This window comes from Manis pentadactyla, chromosome 8 (genome assembly GCF_030020395.1).
Source record: "Manis pentadactyla isolate mManPen7 chromosome 8, mManPen7.hap1, whole genome shotgun sequence".
NCBI lineage: Eukaryota > Metazoa > Chordata > Mammalia > Pholidota > Manidae > Manis > Manis pentadactyla.
The window spans coordinates 45,397,769-45,406,893 of NC_080026.1; the positions used below are offsets into that span (position 1 = coordinate 45,397,769).

The following is a 9,125-nucleotide window of genomic DNA, read 5'->3' on the forward strand; positions in this document are numbered from 1 at the left end:
ACCATAATGAAAATAATATAAATATATAACTGATATTTATATAAATAATATCTCAGCTAAGCAAATCACTGGATATAGAGTGAACCCATCTTTCCCCTCTGAGCTGCTTCCTCTTCACCCTCAACCTTGTTTTGTAATCAAAACTCTGAACTAACACAGAAAGATATTTCTGGGTGGGTTATCTCCAAGCAGTGTTATTTATGTCCAAAAATATCTGCCGCAAACTGTAGGTTAATCTTTTTGCTCTTCAGTCCTGAACTTTTAATAGGTCTGTCCAGTTTTCTTAAACAAGTGAGTTCTGGAAAGGAGAGCCAAATCATGGAGGCCCTTGAGTGTACACTGGGGAGGGTATACTTTATCTAAGGTCAGTGGGGAGGCCACAACTTTAAAAAAATAGGTTTTTGAGGTGTGATCAACATACAACAAATTACACATATTTAAAATGAAAAATGCAAGTTTTGACATATGTATTTACCTGAAAACCATCTGCATCTGAGTAAAAGGACATATCCATCAGTCATAAAAGTTTCATCTGACCCTTTTTGCCCCTCCCCTTCCATGGCAACCACTGATCTGCTCCCTGTCATTATAGCTATAGTTTGTATTTCCAAAAGTTTTATCTAGATATAATCATACAGTATGTATGCATTTTTCTGCTTTTTATTCAACATAGTCAATGTGAGATTCATCTGTGTTGTAGCATGCCATTGATAGTTCATTCTTTTTTTGCTAAGTAATATGAATATACCACATTGATTTATCTGTTCTTTTTCGTCTTTACTGATCAATAATCAAAACTTTATTGAAAAGGGGATACCAAAATAGGTGATCACTGCTTTGTACCTTACAAAATTAAACATAACTACATTATCTTGGTAGATTAACTAAAATTACTAAAATTTCTGCAGTATAACACAAATTCTGTAAGTTGTGTGGGTCATTAGTGGTGCTTTCTTCTAAGTGAACACCTTTCTGTGAGTTTGACTTTACTCCTGTTGGCTGTCACAGCACTGTTGTACAACTTACACACACACACACACACAAAACACCATCTCAGCATGCCTCAAAAATGTGGTATTCTTGTAGCAACAAATTCGTATTTCATTTTACATCCATTAAATAAGAATTTGCACTTTGAACTAGCCATTTCTTATGTTTTTTCTTTTCCTGTTCCAAGGGTAGATGTAAAAAATCACTAGCCAAAAGCAGTTGATCCTTTCACCAGCCCAGCCTGTCCAGATCTCTCTCTCTCCACCTTTTGTTCCCAGTTGTTTCCAGTTTGGGGCTATTACAAATAAAGATGCTATGAATATTTATCTACAAATTTTGCATGGACATAAGTCTTTTTTCCCCCTTGGGCAAATACCTAGGAATGGAATGGCTGGATCATCTAGTAGGTATATTTTTAACTTGTTAAGCAACTGCCAATCTGTTTTCCAAAGTGGGTGTATGATTTGACGTTTCCCCTACCATGTGTAAGAGTTACAGCTCTACTATCTCTTCACCAACACTTGTTATGGTTAGTCTTTTTAAAGCTTAGCCATTCTAATAGGTGTTCAGCAGTATCTTACTGTGATTTCATTGGTATTCCCCTAACAAGTGATGTTGAGCATCTTTTTGTGTGATTATTTCACATGACTTTTTCACGTGTTGTTGAGCATCTTTTTACAACAGTGTACAGTGAAGTTTTCAATGAACTTTTTTTGGTGAAGTTTCTATTAAAATCTCTTGCCTGTCTTTTTAATTGGGTTGTCTGTTTTCTTATTATTGAGTTTCTCAATATAGTTATTGTAAGATAAATTCTAGCTGAAATAAACAGGTGACAAGAGGCAACAAAGGGCCAGGCAGTTTATTTGAGCACAGTCCTGGGCAAGGTTCACCAGTCTACATAAATGGAGGCTGGAGAAGTCGTGTGTAACCAGATAGGTGGGGAGTTTTTAAGAGAACAGGGAAGGGAGGGGGAAGTAGGCCACACTAGGGTTATGTGGGGAATTTTTTATTGGCTCAGGGTTGGGTTGTGGACAGCCAGAGGTCTCCTCCTTCCAGATGGAGGGGGTCTGTATCCGGGGTTTGTCGGCATGTCACGGGACTGGAATCCCGGAAGAGCTGTCTGTTCCTTCCTTATATGGCACAGAGCTATTTGGTGCTGTCTTTGTTCCATTTGCACTGTCCTCGCTTTCCTCCCTCCAGTGCCTCCAGCCTTACATTCCAGCCTTTTGGTCATAATGGGCAACAACTTGATCTGGCTACTTCCGGCTGACAAGGGGCGTCATGGGGGGGTTTCCTAGCATGTAGTTACATTGCTCTGGCTGCAAATATCCTGCTTTGCTTTCTCCAGAGGCTCTCACCTTATTTTGTCTAAACCTATGGTCCCTGTCTCATTCTCCCCTCTACAGATAGAGACTATAGCTGCCACTAGGGAAAAGTGGTGATAACCGCTCTGGCTGCTTCATGCTGAGAGGGGGCACAGTAAAAGGTGCAGCTAGGTTTCCATCACTGGTCAGTTGAGAGGGCCTCAGAAGGTTGGTGCTTCTATTCTGGGTTTCGTTTCTATTACTATTTGCAGTTTTGTGGCTTCTAGGCAAGATAGAACAAATTGTGTTATTAGGTTAAGTAGCAACATCTGGAGTTGGATTTTCTATTCTGGAAGGACAAACTTGATGAGATTAAGAAAGCATGGCTGAATATGAGAACTAGAAATATGAAGAGTCTAATTGAGAATCATAGCCAGGTATTATGGGGAAACTAGAATTCTGGATCGAGTTTACATCTCAATGACTAGTATTAGGATTTAGTATAGATAAGACTGCATTATTGAAACAATACTTTTCTCTAAAAGTATCCTCATTTTTATTAGAAGTAGCCAGATTAAGAAAATAATTAAAAGTTGGCTTGATTATTTGCATAAGTGCAGCAAGAAGAGTAATTGATTACATGGGATCTTTTAAATGTGCTTTGCTGTGTTGGGACCTTTTGCCTCTTTTAGGCCTGTGATGGCCGCAGACTGGAGGTTTCCATCCTCCCTTGTTACTTCCGCATTCGTGGCCTATCTAGCTTCCCGTGCGCATGCGCTCTTGGCCCTAACTCCACCTCCCCACCTAAGCCGAAACCTGCCTAAAGACCCTAGTGACAGATAAGATAATCAATTCCCATTGGTTTCTATTACTTCCTTATCTTCCCCTATATAACTAAGCCTCTGATGGAATAAAGCTGAGTTTTGCTGTGCCTTTGAGGCTGACACATCTCCCGGCTTGGTGTGGTTTTGTTTTTCCCCGGATCTCAGGGGAGGGTGTCCAGGCCGCCGACACTTGCCCTCTTGCTCAGCCCCGGGGATAACAGGCTGGTCCTGCTTGTCCCCCAACCTTCTTGTTGCTAAAGAGCAACATTGCTGGAATTTTTTGTAAGGAATTTCAGATTGAACTTTTAAAGGCCTCTTGAGGCCAGACAGCCAAGCCAGACTTGCCATCAGGTTGTGCCTGCAGTACCTGTACATTTGGGTGAATTTCTCTCTTCTTGAGGTTCCCAAGACATTCCTGAGGTTCTTGCACCTGCCAGGAAGTGACCTTCCTTACTCACCTGGTAAGGCTGCTGGGAACTCTGTAAGCAAGGTACCAGGCCAGTTCTTCTAAGGGGCTTTATTGGCTTTATAAAGTCAATCTTAGTTCTTTAAAGCTGTCTGTTCATATCTGAGTTTACACACATGTCTCTCAGGTATGATGTTTCAGTCAAAGCCTTGGTAATATAACCAGTGTTTTTAATTGGTCCTCTTACAATGAAAGCAGATTCTTATTGAACTTGTGCAAATAAACATACTGCCATGAAATATTTAAAAAATCACTGAGAGTTTTTAAATTCTTGAAGGATCAGGTAGAGAGAAAGATAAAGTTTCAATTCTGTTTATAAAGGCAGTCATTTACTAAACTGTTGTCAGCTTAAGAGAAAAAGCTTAAAACACTTTATCAACAACATTTGAAACAAAAAGCCACCAAATCATCTTCCTTAGTTTACTTAATCCTATGTAACTAATACCTGTTCTGCTGAAATCTAGTTTTTTACTAGTTTAGGAGTAATAAAACAGTGAGTATAAATGACAAAAGACTTACACATGACAATGGTTAAAGATCTGATGAGAGCTTACTGTAAGACAGTTGTCATAAGGAAATTTGGATATTTCTGTAACACAAAACATTCAGTAACAAAGTTTAGCATCATTCCTTTTGGCAGTGCTTTCTAGGTAAGTATATATTAGATAAATAAGCCAAATCAGCCAAATCTTTTTTCCAATGAGGAGAAAAATTCTTGACATGTTCCAGGGGTCCTCTGGAAAATATCAGAGTTAACTAGAGGTAAAAGCACCTTTTTGAATTTGATTTTGGAAAATTGTCAAAAGAAAGTTTCTTTGGCATTTGCTTAAATAGGATTATAGGTTGACATGAAGAAATACTTATCTATTTAACCAGAATGACAATAAAAGATTTCAAGGCAAATACAGAAGGTTACACAGTTATTAGCAAAGTTTAACATTTAGTCCTTTGATATTAGAATCTCATTTTCTTAAATACTCAGACAATTCATTGAGATTTTAAGCATGAGAAACTATTTTGATAAAACAATTAGAAAGCCTTTTGAAATCTTCCAACATAAAGAGCAGACTAACAGTTTAAGAAAACTTTGTCTTTTTAACTGAAAACAAAATTCTAATTTTGCTGTGTACTTGATATCAAGACTCACTTGCTTTAATTTCACATAGCATGACTATATCAATTTTTCCACAAGCTTTCTAAAACTTTCTCTTTACATTCAGTGTCCTCCCCCTTTAAATAAATAGCTGTACTTTAGAACAATTACCTTCTTTCACCCTCAACAAAAAGAATTTCTATTCTTTATACTTTCTCTTATTAAAACACACATCTTTAGCATACAGAAATATTTTCCTTATTATATTAAGTAGTTTTCATTAGAACTTAAAACCAATACTTTAACCTTCAGTGAACACTTAAAAATAGGCCATTGTAAACTGTTACATTAGCATTCTTCAGATTGATACATCTATGCACATATATTATCATTTTTGGAAATGTGCTTTACAGCACAATTTCTCATTGGGCACAAAATATGTTTATATAACTTAGCAAACTTTAAGAATTTTGGTTACCACAAAAATTCTCAGGCTGTTTGCATATATATATATATATATATACACACTGTTATACATTAATACAGTATTATTATTAAGATGTTTATTTGCTACACTTGTTTACTTATTTTTAGCAACCATGCTAGATTACTTATAAAACTTTTACCAAACATTAGACAAAGTCAAGCTTTTCTTTAAGCATCTTCTTGAAATGTTTAACAGATAACATCAACTTTAATGACTTTAAGTAAACTTTGGCAGCTGATAACTATAAGGACATGTCTGTTTCAGTTCAACTTAAATTAGCATTAATGCTTAATATTTTTTATTAGATTCTCTGGAAGTTTTAGAATACCTAATTTTCACAAGCACTTGTTTTTAAATCAATTTTTATTAATACCATCTGGAGGTAGGAAAATATTTTTCATTTACACACTTAGATACACAAACATACAAATTGAGACATAATGACTACAGTTAGCAACACTTTTCATATAAAAACATATACACAGAGAGACAAACTGATATAAAGATTTGAGTTACTGATATTTAATTGCTTTCTTTCTTTTTTAGCTTCTTGTCTGTGGCTTCCAGAACTGGAGGGCAGGAGGAGCGTGTTCCAGTGGGGGAAGAGGGCGGTGAAGGCAGAAGGAGAGGGGGAGGGGGTGGTGCAGCTACTGGAAGAGGAGAGGAGCAGGAAGATGGCATGGTTGGGAATGTAGGACTTTAAGATGGCAGCAACACTGGTGAGGACAAAGAACTTAAAGATGGTGGCGGAGAGGGGTGGGGGTAGCAAGCTGAGAGAGGTGGGTGACTAAGGTCTTCCAGTGGATCTGAAAAGGAAGAAGGACTGGGCAGAGTAAGAGGCTGACAGTCCTTAACTGGAGATCAGACCAGAAGAACCTGGGTCATTGAACACTTAATGTAAAGGTCTGGGCGGGAGCACAAAGTCCAAAAAGCCTGCACATATGGGATTTCACCTTACTCTCTGCTCCAGTGGCAATAATTAATCAAGTTGGTGAGGAGGCCAAAACTGAAAGTCCCTCAGGGGGCCAGCAAGATTGATTTTCCAAGGGATATTGAGGCCTGGCCTCAGAGCAAAGAAAGACTAGCTTCTGTTTGCAAACTTCCCGGGACAAATATAGAGTAGACAAATTAGAAATGAGATACCTCAATGGGGTCTAAGCCTCTGCTTTTGAGGGCTGGCTCCCCATGTCTGCGTCACCTCCCCAACTAATCCTGCTGAGAGGAGCGCCCAGCATCCCAAGCACACCAAGTCAGGGGAGACGGCCTGGGAGCCTGGGTGAGGAATGCCTCCCACACCACAGGGCCAGGGGTGGGCTGGATGCCCGCAGAGGGTGGGCCGGAAGCCCAGGGCCTGAATGTCCCAACCTGGACATAGCTACAATTTCAAACAGACCAGGTGAAATGGTGTTAGGAAGGGAAACAGACCAGGGTAAACTGAGGGACTCACCGGAAAATAATCCACACAGCGGAGAGCAGGCTGAGGTCCCAGGTCAGGGAAGGAGGGGGCAGGGCCACTGATGGCTGGTCAGGGCCCTGCACTCATGCTCCCTCCCAGGTGTTTTTTTGGCACCAAATGCAAGATAAATTCTAGCCAAAATAAGCAGACAACAAGAGGCAACAAAGGGCCAGGCAGTTTATTTGAGCACAGTCCCAGGTGAGGTTCACCAGTCTATGTAAATGGAGGCTGGAGAAGTCGTGCGTAACCAGATAGGTGGGGAGCTTTTAAGAGAACAGGGAAGGGAGGGGGAAGTGGGCCATGCTAGGGTTATGTGGGGAATTTTTTATTGGCTCAGGGTTGGGTGATGGACAGCCAGAGGTCTCCTCCTTCCGGATGGAGGGGGTCTGCATCCGGGGTTTGTCAGCACATCATGGGACTGGAATCTTGGAAGAGCTGTCCATTCCTTCCCTGTATGGCACAGAGCTATTTGGTGGTGTCTTTGTTCCGTTTGCACTGTCCTCGCTTTCCTCCCTCCAGTGCCTCCAGCCTTACAGTTATATATTTCTAAATATATACATTTTTCCTTATTCTAGGTGCAATCTCTATTAAATAGGTGTTTTTGCACAGGTTTTCTTCAAGTTTATGGCTTGTCTTTTCATTCTCTGAAAGTATTTTACAAAGAGCAGAACTTTTTCATTCTAATGAAGTCTAATATATTAATTTGTTTTTCTCATGGATCATACTTTTGGTGACATATCAAAGAAATCTTTCTTTAACCCAGGAGCACAAAGATTTTCTTTTCGTTTCTTCTAGAATGTGTAGGGTTTTAACAATTTTATATTTAGGTCTATAGTTCATCTTAAGTTTACTTTAAAGATAAAGAGAACATGATTTGTTCTCAGTTAATTTTTATATGCAGTAAAAGTTTATTTTTTCACATATGGTTATCTAATTGTTGTAGCACCATTTGATTAAAAAAAACTAAAACCTATCCTTTCTACACTGAATTACCTTTGCATATTTGTCAAAAACTAGTTGTCCATAAATGTGTGCATACATGTATGTATTCTCTTCTGTTCCATTTAACTATTCACTTATTCTGACAAAAGTGTTACATTGTCTTGATCAGGGATCTGCAAATGGCAGCCCGTGGGTCAGCTTTTACTGTTTAAATAAAGCTTTATTGGAACAGTGATGCCCCTATTCATTTATATTTGTCTATGTCTGCTTGCATGCCATAATGGCAGAACTGAATGGTGATGACAAACCACATAGTCTACAAGCCTAAAATATTTACTGTTTGATCCTTTAAGAAAAAATCTTGAGGGCCCTGATCTTGATTACTATACCTTTTAATAAGTCTTGAAATCTGGTAGTGTTAGTTTTCCTTTATTCTTATTTTTTGAAGTTATTTTTGGCTATTCTAGGTTCTTCATATTCCCATACAAATTTTAGAATCAGCTTATCAATTTCTACAAAAAAAACCTGGTGCATTTTGACTGAGATTGCGTTGAATCCATAGAATAATGTGGGGAAGAATTGACATCTTAACAATATCCAGTTTTCCAGCCCATGAAAAAGTTATCTCACTTCATTTACATAAGTCTTCTGTAACTTATCTCAGTAATATTTTGTAGTTTTTTGTAGTATTTTGTAGTATAGGACTTGCACGTTTTAATTTCAGATTCTGATTGTTGCTGATATATAGAAATATAGTTGATTTGTATATATTGATTTCACATCCTGCATCCCGCAACCTTACTAAACTCACTTATTAGTTCTAGTGACTCTTTCATAGATTCCATCAGATTTTCTACATAGACAATTGTGTCAAGTGTAAACAAAGAAACAAAGACATTTTACTTCCTCCTTTTCAGTGTGGATGACTTTGTTTTTCTTGCACTGGTTAGAATCTCCAGCTGAATAGACACAGTGAGAGTAGATATCCCTTTCTTCTTCCTGGTTTTAGGGTAAAAGCATTCAGTCTTTCACAATTAAGTTTAGTAGTAATGAGAGTATTTTTGGAAATGCCCTTTACCAGATTAAAGAAATATCTCTATTCCCAGTTTGCTAAAATGTTTTTTTATCAGAAATGGATGGTGGACTTTTCCAAATACTTTCAATGCATCTGATTAAATGATTATATGTTTTTTAAAATTGTTTATATGGTGAATTATACTGATTAATTTTGAATGTTAAACCAACCTTGCATTCTTGGGATAAATCCTACTTGTATTATCTGTTCTGTATAATGTTGGATTCACTTTGCTAAATTTTTTAAAGTTTTTGCATATGTATTTATGAGAGATATATTTGTGTCTAATTTTCATTATAATGTTTTTATCTTTTTTTGGTATCTTTTTTGATATTGCTGGCCTCATAGAATGAATTGGGAAGTATTCCCTTCTTCTTTATTTTTCTGGGAACAGTGGGCAAATTGGTATCATTTCTTCTTTACACATTTGATAGAATTCACCAGTGAAGCCATCTTGGCTTGAAGATTATTGTCTGGGAAGTTCCTTA

At 37.9% G+C, this 9,125-nt stretch overlaps 1 pseudogene; it reads right to left on the minus strand.

Annotated features, from left to right (window-relative positions):
- Positions 1–940: 940 nt before the first annotated feature.
- LOC118935654 (40S ribosomal protein S27-like) lies at positions 941–2,273 on the minus strand (annotated as a pseudogene).
- Between the last annotated feature and the right edge of the window lie 6,852 nt (positions 2,274–9,125).